This window comes from Pinus tabuliformis, chromosome 6, assembly GCF_031772625.1.
Source record: "Pinus tabuliformis cultivar Carrire ecotype Pingquan chromosome 6, CPIR1, whole genome shotgun sequence".
Classification (NCBI taxonomy): Eukaryota; Viridiplantae; Streptophyta; class Pinopsida; order Pinales; family Pinaceae; genus Pinus; species Pinus tabuliformis.
In genome coordinates, this window is record NC_142292.1 from 739966772 (window position 1) to 739977438 (window position 10667).

Below are 10667 nucleotides of genomic sequence, written 5' to 3' on the forward strand. Positions count from 1 at the left end.
GCTTTGGTGGAGGATAGTAATGCTAGATAGCTTGAGGTCCCTGTAAGAGTTCTTCTTGTCTATACACTAGCCCCCTTTTCTCCTAGAATTTGAGACATTGGATGATTCTTTTGAACATACCTAGATGGATTCTTTTCCATGTATGTTGTATCTTCTTCTGGTGCTTCATTGGTTTCTTCTTCTATATCATTTTTATTTGATGTGGGAAAGCATTGCCCAACTTCCTCACTGTCATATTCCTATGTTGATTTTATTTGTTCCGGATTTCTGCATGCTTCATCAATTACAACATCAATGCTTTCAACAATTTTTCGAAGTCTTTTATTATAACATTTGTATCCTTTACTTTTGGATGAATAACCAAGAAGAATTCCTTCATTTTCTCTGGGTTTGAACTTACCAAGTTTTTCATCAACCATTTTGATGAAACATTTGCTTCCAAACACTCTAAAGTGTTTTATAGTAGGAGGCTTACCATACCAAATTTCATATGGAGTTTGATTGTTATTTATCTGAACATTTTCTTTGTTGAGAATAGTCACGACAACAAATATAGCTTCACCCCAGAAGGTTGCAGGAGTTCCAGATTCATCAAGCATTGCTCGAGCCATTTTTTGAACTGTTCCGTTCATTCTTTCCACCACGCCATTTTCTGAGGAGTTATTGCGATGGATAATTGCCTCTTTATTCCATGTTGTTCACAAAAGTCAAAGAATTCATCTGATATGAATTCTCCCCCTCGATCAAATCTGAGACATTTTATTTTTCGATCTGATTCATTTTCAACTAAAGCTTTAAAGGCTTTAAACTTTTCAAATGCTTCATCTTTATGCTTTAGTAGACCTATCCAACACATCCTAGAAAAATCATCAATAAATAAAATAAAGTATTCTTCTCCACAAGGTGACTTTTTCCTTGTTGGTCCACATAAATAAGTATGGATGAGTTCAAGAGGCTTACTTGCTGATCCTTCTTTTTCATTGAAGTGAACTTTGGTTTGCTTACTAACTTGACATGGTTTGCATATGGTTTTTTCTGGGATGTTGATATCTGGAAGATCACAAACTACTTTGAGCCTGCATGCTTTTCTTATTTGAGAAAAGCTTAGATGTCCCAATCTTCTATGCCATAGCTAGTTTTCATTGATTTTGCTTAGATAGCATTGTTGTTGTCCTCCTTTGAGTATGTATAAGTTGTTTGGAGTTCTTTTTCCTTTGATCACGGTCTTTCCTGTATCAAGCTCACGAACCACACATCTGTTTGATTGAAACACAACTTCATTTCCTTGATCACACATTTGAATGACACTCAACAGGTTATGCTTTAAACCATCTACATACATGACATTTATAGCTTTAACCTCTTCTTTCAAGAATACTAAACCTTTTCCTTTAATGCCAGCTGGAGTGTCATTTCCAAATGAGACATTCTTTTCCTTTTCTAAAGCATTATATGAATGAAGTTTCTCTTTATCACCTGTCATGTGTTTGGAGCATCCGTTGTTGATGTAACACTGATTTTCTTGTCCTTCTGCATATAGAGCTATGGCACATATTTTTGATTGAGATTCCTTCTTTCTCCATATCTTGGGATTTAATGATGTTTTCTCCTTTTGAAGTGAAGGCCAAAATTTTCTCCCACATTCAGATTCTTCATGACCAAAGTTGTTACAAATCGAACGTTCTACTTCATTTTCAAGAGGAGAAAAGTTATTATAGGAACTTTTCTTGATTCCTATTACACTCCTTTGATTTCGTGCTTCTCTAGTCATGATGGTTTTGTAAGAAACACATTGAGAAGCCTTATGCCCAAAGTTATGCCATGAAAAGCATTTCCCATTAAAGAAGTTTCTGTGATCATAGAATCTTTTAGCATTGTTTACCTATTGGTTGAAGCTTCCGCTAATATTCATCCTTGGAGTAAATTGGGTATGATTTACCTGATGAGTAATTTTAGGCCTCTGCTAACGATTGACATACTGTTCACTGGTCTTTGCTGCATCAAGATAACTTCTGGTGGAGTCTAATGACTTCTGTGATTGAGATGATTCTTTAGTATATCCAAGACCTATCTTTATTAGAGGAGAACGCTGAACTTTGATGATTTCATTTAAAGTTTCAGATCCTTTAGAAAATATAATATTAAGAGATTTTGTCTTCTCAAGTTCTTTTCTTAGACCCACAATTTCACATTCTAGATTTTCATTATGTTTTTCTCTTTCAGTGAGTTGGTGTGTCAACGTATCGATGATCATATTCTTTTCTTCTAAACAGATTTTGAGTTTAGTGATTTCTTCAAGAAAGTCTTCCTCTTCTAAGGCATCCAAAAAATCATCATTGTCATAAGCCATGAGTAGTCTATAATCTTGGTCAGTTTCATCTTCATCACTATTGGATAAGCCATCACTATCTTCATGCGTATAGTAACTCCTTCTATTCACAACATGTTTTCTATTTCCTTTTGCATATTCCTTTCCTTTTTCATATTTATCTTTATGAGGACATTTGGCAGCATAATGGCTGACTCTACCACAAGCAAAGCATTTGAAAGGTAGCTTACCTCTGAATCTTCTGGAAGCCCATTAAAGCTTTTAACAAACTTCACCTCATATTCTTCTTTTGGAATGTGTTCTGATTCATTTTTCTCTTCCTTTTCTTTTCCATTTGCTGACGCTCTAAAAGTGGCTTCTCTCATATCTGATGGACCTCCTTTTCTCATTTCAAAGGCAGTTAGGATTCCATGGAGTTGAGTCACAGTAATAGTTTGAAGATCCTATTTTTCTTTTATGATAGACACTTTTGACTCAAATTTATAAGACAAAGATCTCAAAATTTTCTCAACTAAAGCAACTTCCTTTATTTCTTCACCCAGATTCTTCATACAGTTAACAATCTCATCTATATGTAAAAAAATAACTAGCAACACTCTCATCACTATGCATCTTAAGAGTTTCATACTAAATTCTGAGAGTTTGAAGCTTAGCACGTTTTACCTGAGAGTCTCCTTTGTAGCTCTAAACGATTTTGTCCCATATCTCTTTCGCTGTCTTGAGATACATGACTTTGACAAATTCTAATTCTGATAGACTTCCCAATAATATATTGAAAGCTTTGGCATTGGTTTCGTATAACTGCTTACCTGCAGAGTCTGTAGGAATTGTTGCTGGAATTCGATATCATCCTTCCACAATTTCCCAAACATCGGCTCCAATTGATTGTAGATAGGCTCTGGTTCTTATTTTCCAATATACTAAGTTGCTCCCATTGAAGATTGGTGGTTTGATGGATCCCTTGCCTTCGTGATTATTCATCTTGAAAGATCTTCCTTCAAGCAATCAAGCTTCTTCTAAAGGACCTAGCTCCAACACTAAATGTTGGAAATAATACCGAGAGGGGGGGTGAATCAGTATTATCAGATCAATAATTTTTAATTTCCCAAAAATATTTATATATGCTACTTCTGTGAAGTGAACTAGTGCGTACACGCTACTGTGATTAGTGAAACCAACGTATACCCAGAGAACTTGTGATTTAGTTAATTTATCAAGTTTTGATCTATAACCAATACATCAGTAACTTATTAAACAATGCAGTAAAAACAAAATAAACCATCACACATAAGTAATACACATGAACACCAAGATTTAAGTTGGAAACCCAATGTGCGTGAAAACGACCTGTTGTTGTTGTCTCTGTCTTATTTTAATAATAAGAAAATTTGTTTACAATCTTGTACTAGTTCAGACTCATACTAGTACGCAGGAACCCACCTGCAGAAGGCTACAAACTTCTCTCATTTTCCAGTTTTACTAGAAGGAAGCTACAACCCCCTAGCTCTTGTACTAGCCAATGTGTTTACTAGTACATAGGCAATGACCTATAGAAGGCTACAACCTTCTCTCATTTTCCAGTTTTACTAGAAGGAAGCTACAACCCCCTAGCTCTTGTACTAGCCAATGTGTTTACTAGTACATAGGCAATGACCTACAGAAGGCTACAACCTTCTCTCTTCCTCCAGGGACCACATTTCATAAATTTTCAGATTGGATGCTCCTGGTACACAACAATACACATGAAGACCTCGTTTCATCAAATTTTCATACTGGACCCATCAGAAAATTTGAAAATCAAACTGCATCAACCAACAATTAGTTAATCTGAACAATCAAATCACTGCCACCAGAACACTGTGCTGAACCCAGAAACCTACATCATCATTCAGAACTAGCTGCAACCTAAAAAATCATGCATCAAAATGTATATGCCACTTTACTGAACCCAACCTGCATGTATACACTACTTCCTTTAATAAAACCTGCGTATACCTTTAAAAATACTGAAACATAAAACTTTTGAATCAAGTCTGTACCAACCAGCAGTATAATGAACATCTACTATCAATTTACAGAGCCTTACACATGTAGTAGAAGAGATCACCTTTCTCACTTATACAATCAATAAATCAAATATCAAACTCCTTATGCATTCAGTTTTACATTCATATCTGAGAAGACTTCATTGACAGACAATAATAAAACAACGATACTAATCAAATAGATCAATCATCTCTAAAAAACATACTTTTTCTTTTGCATACGCCAATTGGAAGAGCCGAACTGACATGTATACATAACTTCACCAAAGTGAACCAGTGTACAAATATGCAAATATTAACTCATAACTTCGCTTCTATTCTGGACTTCAAACAAACCCAGATCATGATATTCAAATAATAAAACATGTGTACACAATTAGATCTAGCCCAACCAATATCAGATCATTCAATGATAAGTCATTTCAGGTCTCATGATCCTGATCCAACATTGAATTCAAGGTGCACAAAATATTTCATATCAAATCACCAAGATAGCCACTGCTACATAAAATATACTTCCTATAGAAGTATTCCTTAGAACCCCTTTTCACTTTCACACATTGGCCTTGTGATCTTCTCCTCCTTATATAGCTTTAGGCATTTCTCAATACCTCGGACCAAAACCACTTAGGACCCATGGTATTCTTGGACGGGATCAAATAGTCCTTAATCTACTCAATATTGTGGTCTAATACCATGGTATTGACCCCTGGTATTCTCTACTCTTGAAATTCCTTGATTTTCCAACCTGTACGTGCTTTTCCTCTTGCGGGAGTGCGTGTATACGTATACACGCTTTTTGTTCTGTGGACCTGCGTGTATATGCTGTTTTGACTAAGTGGACCTGCGTATACATCTTAAACTTCTTTTCACCATCCTTTACCTTCAACTTCATTCTGATCAGTAGACTTTAGTTCCATCTTCTTGTTCTTCTGTACTAATGCCCTGTTACATTTGAATGGATTTGTTACACTATGGGTTTCCTTTCATCAAAACTGAACTGACTTATGAGTGAGTTGCCATCAATGACAACACTTGTATCATAATGCCAACACTGGTATGTGGGCCTGACTGCCATCATGAATGTTTCCACTCTTGGCTATAAAATGAGAAGGCGTCAAAGTGGGGACACGAATGAAATGCCTAGATAGTGAAACAAAATCAACCCAATATTGACAAACTATAAAAAGAGGTACAAAAAAGTCTTAACAAAAATAAGAAGAGGTATTCCATGAGAGGGATAAGTGAGCCAAAATGCAATCAAACATATATAAAAAATAACATGCCAGAAGTCAATTGCAAACTAGTTCACAATAGATCACTGATATGACAAGGAATAAGGAAACACAGATTCAAAAGCAAAACATACATGCAAAAACTATGAAAAAATCCATAATATATTTTGTACATGAAAGTACACACACAAATATAGTGGAAATATCAGATAACCAATACAACCACCATGAGTAAGCATGGACATCAGTGCCAAACATGAAGAACATCTTGTTAATGCTACTGCAACTTCAAGGACATATCTTGCAATTGGTCAAAACCCAACAATGGAACATAGGCTACTCATATCATTGCATAAGGAAAAACCCTAGCTTCAATTCATCTCACTCTACTAGCTGCCAAGAGTTGAGTCCCTCTAGCTCTCGAGCACAAATCAACTATCTAATCCTAGTCTCAACTCAAGTGCTAAAAGTCCCCTTTCATGAATCATGAAGTTACATTTATAGAAATGGAAGTTTGACCTTTCATCTCCTTCTACGACTCTTAGTATTCCCTCATGACCCTTAGACTTCAAAAGTTATTTTGGCTTTACAAATTTATGGCTTTCCTTCTATTGTTCTTTTCCTGACCTCAATATTTTGTCATTAAAGACAAAATAATATTTTTTACAATATGATAATTTAGAAATGGATAATGTTTGTTGCAGATAAAAATAATAATCTTGATCGGACTTGATGATGTCCTTGTTACATCCTAACATAACATCTTATGGGAGGATCTAGAAATTTAAGAACATGACGATTCCTCTTTTGTCCAAAGGTTACTTTGTTTCCAAGCTAATCATTCACAATAATTGTATTCGAATTTCACTAACAAAGCATCCCACGATTCCAATCTTGCAAACACAAGGTTACTTAATAAGATGCAAAATTTAATAAATAAAATAAGAAACTATTGTCATTGAAAATAATTGATTCCCATAACAATATTGAAAAAGAAAAGAAAAATCACTCATAGCCCTGAAACATTGATGTTGAGATTCATTTGTTGATACTTCTTTGATCTCTGGGGAATATTTCAATTGCCAGCTCATCTCATGTAACTGATATACAAACTTTAAAGAACCATTCTCGTGCATGGGTATAATTTCATATGCTTATTTCTTCACATGTGATTCACTGTATACAAATTCAAACTTAGCAAATAACCAATGCACCCATTATACAATCTTTGCACTTGCAGGGTCAAAATATGTGAGGATGAGGGATAGACTTCATTGTTTGCACAAAACCGATATGAGGCCAACTTGGGACTTAGAGACCACATATTTTTGTAGAGTGCCAATTCCAAAAATACTCACATATGATGGATTCTTAAGAGGTAGATCTGTTGGTTATAGTCTCATACTAGTGGAGAATGCCAAACCTCCTATTGTTTCCATACTGACCTTGTAGGGCTAGCCACTTGGTTTATTGTGGGTGTGCAATCCATTGGTGAGAGATACTAACTGGATTTCCATCGATTGAGAGTGCGCTATGTGCCATAAACAGAGACTAGCCATGTGTGGTGTATGACACAACCTTAGTTATGAGGATTGAGAGTTTGCAGGTTGTAAGCACACATTGCGCCAAAGGAAACATTCTCATATTTTCTTTGATTCAATGCATAACCAATAGTATCACAACAAATCTTTCAAGATGGTTACATACCCATGTCATGAGTGGTAGCATAGTTGATGAAGAGGATGGGTTAGACTGGCCAACAATTTTACCAAGCGCGATTCTGTGACTTGCCTACTCGAGAAGAGGTCGCATAGTCACACTTAGTGGAGGTCGCTCCTTCTAGCCATTTCTAGAGTGTGACTTTGTGACCTCGACAGAGGTGCGAATTGCTATAGGTCACACAATCACATCACATAGCTGGTTGCACCTCCTGGTGGCTTTCATGAGCTTCGTAATCATGACTTTGCGACCTAGGTGGTGATGCGACATACTAGGAGTGAAATCATGGGAGATAGCTTGCATTGCTAGACTGTAGGGATGAAAACATTCCAATTTTACGACTAGTATTCATTGAAGGCATCTTTAAGAACACAAGGCCTTAGGGAGAATACTAATTTCAAATGTCCTGTGAAGTGTGGCTTTATAAAAATGGGCATGCTGTATTCTAACAAACACATAAATCTGTTGACTATTTTGGTGCAACAAATAATTTGGCTAAACCAGGGTTTCCCACAACATCAACCAAAAGATAATAACAATCAAAGCCATTAGTGTGCAGGCATAAATATTTGCAAAGTATACAAATGCACATTCAGCCAAAAAATTATTGATTTTACTGAGCCATGTCCCAGTGCCTCATACTACCATTGTCACAACAAAAGAGAATGCTACTTCCATAATGAGATATAACTGTTTGTCTAATATGATGTTTGGAATTTTCATGTGATAACTTGGAAATTAAAAGAGGGCTTGACTGTAATTCCCAAACATAAATGCTTCCTTCCCTGTTGCCAGCTGCCATGAAATTATAGTGGAAATCGCATGGAAACTTGATAAATAGAATGTCACATTCTGGCATTGGATATTTCTACAGGACATCCACAACTCCATACCTAGTACTTTTCTCCTTGCTGTAAAGCTCCCAAAAAACTACTTCATTGTCCATACTATTTGATAGGATGAAGTTTCCAAGACCTCTAGTGCAATCCACATAATTTGAATGCGATGAGGCAATAAAAAATAGGAAATGGCATTTACTTCGTGGGGAATTTCAATGGAAAATCAGTCCAGGTACATGACTTCTCAACATAGGTCCAAAACCCTTTCATAGACCAGATCTTGACCGTGTTGTCCATGCCACAACTTACAATACAATATGCATATGAGGATGAATATTTACACAAAGAACTTCATTGCGATGTCCCCCAGCTCCAACAAATATCAACATGCATATTCCAGTTTGGAAATTCCAGAGTCGTAAAGATTCATCGTTGCTAGTAGATACAATAAGGGAAGGTTTCGGTGCTTGAGTCCTTATTTTATTCATAGAATCTCTATTGCCAATGAAACTCTTATGGATCTTTTCACTTGCACAACCAAGCACTCGAATTATACCATTATGACCACCTTCAACAAATAATGGTGAACCATTCACATTGCATGCCCAACTTAATGTGTAAAATGCTTTATCCTTATCACTGTCCAAAAATTCCTACGAAATAGAAATAACACTTCCTTCCAAGCATGGTAAACGGTCACCTTGGTCACTAACATTTAGATACACGTCCTTCCGATGTAATTCCTTTGTCAAAAAATTCATCAACATTGATCTCTACGCATCTATTGTGTTTTATCTTCATGACATCAAATGTGTTTTCTAACCTGTGACGTGTGTGCCACCTTACGGTGTACATGTATGCACTTAAAAAGGGACTTGGAGTATGAGTATTCGATGAGTCAGTCTTACAAATTTCTGATGTCAAGGATAATGTGATTACCATGAAAGGTAGCTCTCCATAATGCGACTACCATAGAAAGAAAAAGGTAGCGCTCCTTGATATTTGTTTGGTCATATGTTTGTAATATACCACCATTATACTGAATGGTCATATGGGCTTTGAGTGCCCTTTGAAGATTTTGTTCAAAGATGAATTTTGAAAGTGTTGTTCACCTTTAAATAAACCCAAAAGACAAGCAGTTCTCATTCTCTTGTATCGACTATAACTCATCAACTCCCTTTAGCATTTGTGTTTCATGCTTCACTTTGGAGTGCGTATTTGTTTTATGGTGGCCATCGGGCTTTTAATCAAAACAATCCTTTACATGTGACCTTTGGATGCATTGTGATGATCTTCACATATTCGATCAATAAAACCGAAACTCAAAGCATGAACCACTTTACTTTAAACACCCACCAAGCCTTGAAGTCAGTATTTATATTTAAATAAGTCTTCCTCCCAAGTGATGTCTTTTCACTATATCATTTGATTTCATGCTTCTAATTGAATATGTTGTCGAGGAAACTCCATCTAAAAAAAAAAATGCAAAGGACAAAACAATAGAATAAGTGATCATTTTAATGCATAGGTTCCTAAGTAGGCTAATAAAACAATCCATCCATTTGAGGTGTATACAAGGACTCATATAAATAACTAAAACAAGGCGTTGTTAATCATATTATTTAGGCACAAGATATTTAAACTGAAAAACCAACTCAAAGTTCCGACAGTTTAATGGGCCTATTAATTTCATGTAATTATGATATCATGTGATCCCCAAGGTGATGTTGCGCTTATAGAGCGAGTTCATTGAAGTATTGTATCATTAATCATGTCAACCTAGGGTTACAAGGATGCAAGGGAAATATAAAATTATCACAACCCTAATGCACATTCTGAGATGGGGAAACCAATCATGAACCCAAGGGACAATGATGTTCAATGGTTCTTACCATGATGCCCTACAATGACAATGAGAATTTTCCCTTATAGGCAGATGAATTAGGTTAAAAAATCAAGAGGAACCTTCATTTTGAGAATCTAGGGTTTCTCCCAAACCCTAATATGGTCAATAATAAGGAAACCCAAATTGAATTCATGCTCGTCCAAATTTAGCGCCTCTACTGATCGTGATGCATATTATGGAAAGATAAATTTCAAAATCATGGGAGACTCTTAACGCATTAATGAAGAAACAAACTTTCAAAAAACTAATGCAATCATAAGGTTAATATCTGAGACAACACATGATGTGTGGATTCAATATGTGAAGTGTGAATGGGTACATCAACAAGGTTTGATAGGAAGGGTCACGGGGAGAGTAACCAGTTGAAGGCTTGATCAAAACCCTAATAGCTTGGGGCGAGGAGTGTGGGGCCCAAAATTTTGGGTGCTGCTGTAGCGGCTACAACAATTAGCAAACCACTGGTAGAATATAACATCTCTTCCAACATCCTTATAATAGTTTGAGTCTGGATAATGATGCAAGGGAATATTTAGCAATCACTATGGGTACCTCTTGCATTACCTTAACCTTTACATATATGCCTTCCCTTTGTGT

General features: G+C 36.0%; 1 pseudogene; it reads right to left on the reverse strand.

Annotated features, from left to right (window-relative positions):
- Window positions 1-7941: 7941 nt before the first annotated feature.
- On the reverse strand, window positions 7942-8934 carry LOC149260871 (polycomb group protein FIE1 pseudogene; annotated as a pseudogene).
- Between the last annotated feature and the right edge of the window lie 1733 nt (window positions 8935-10667).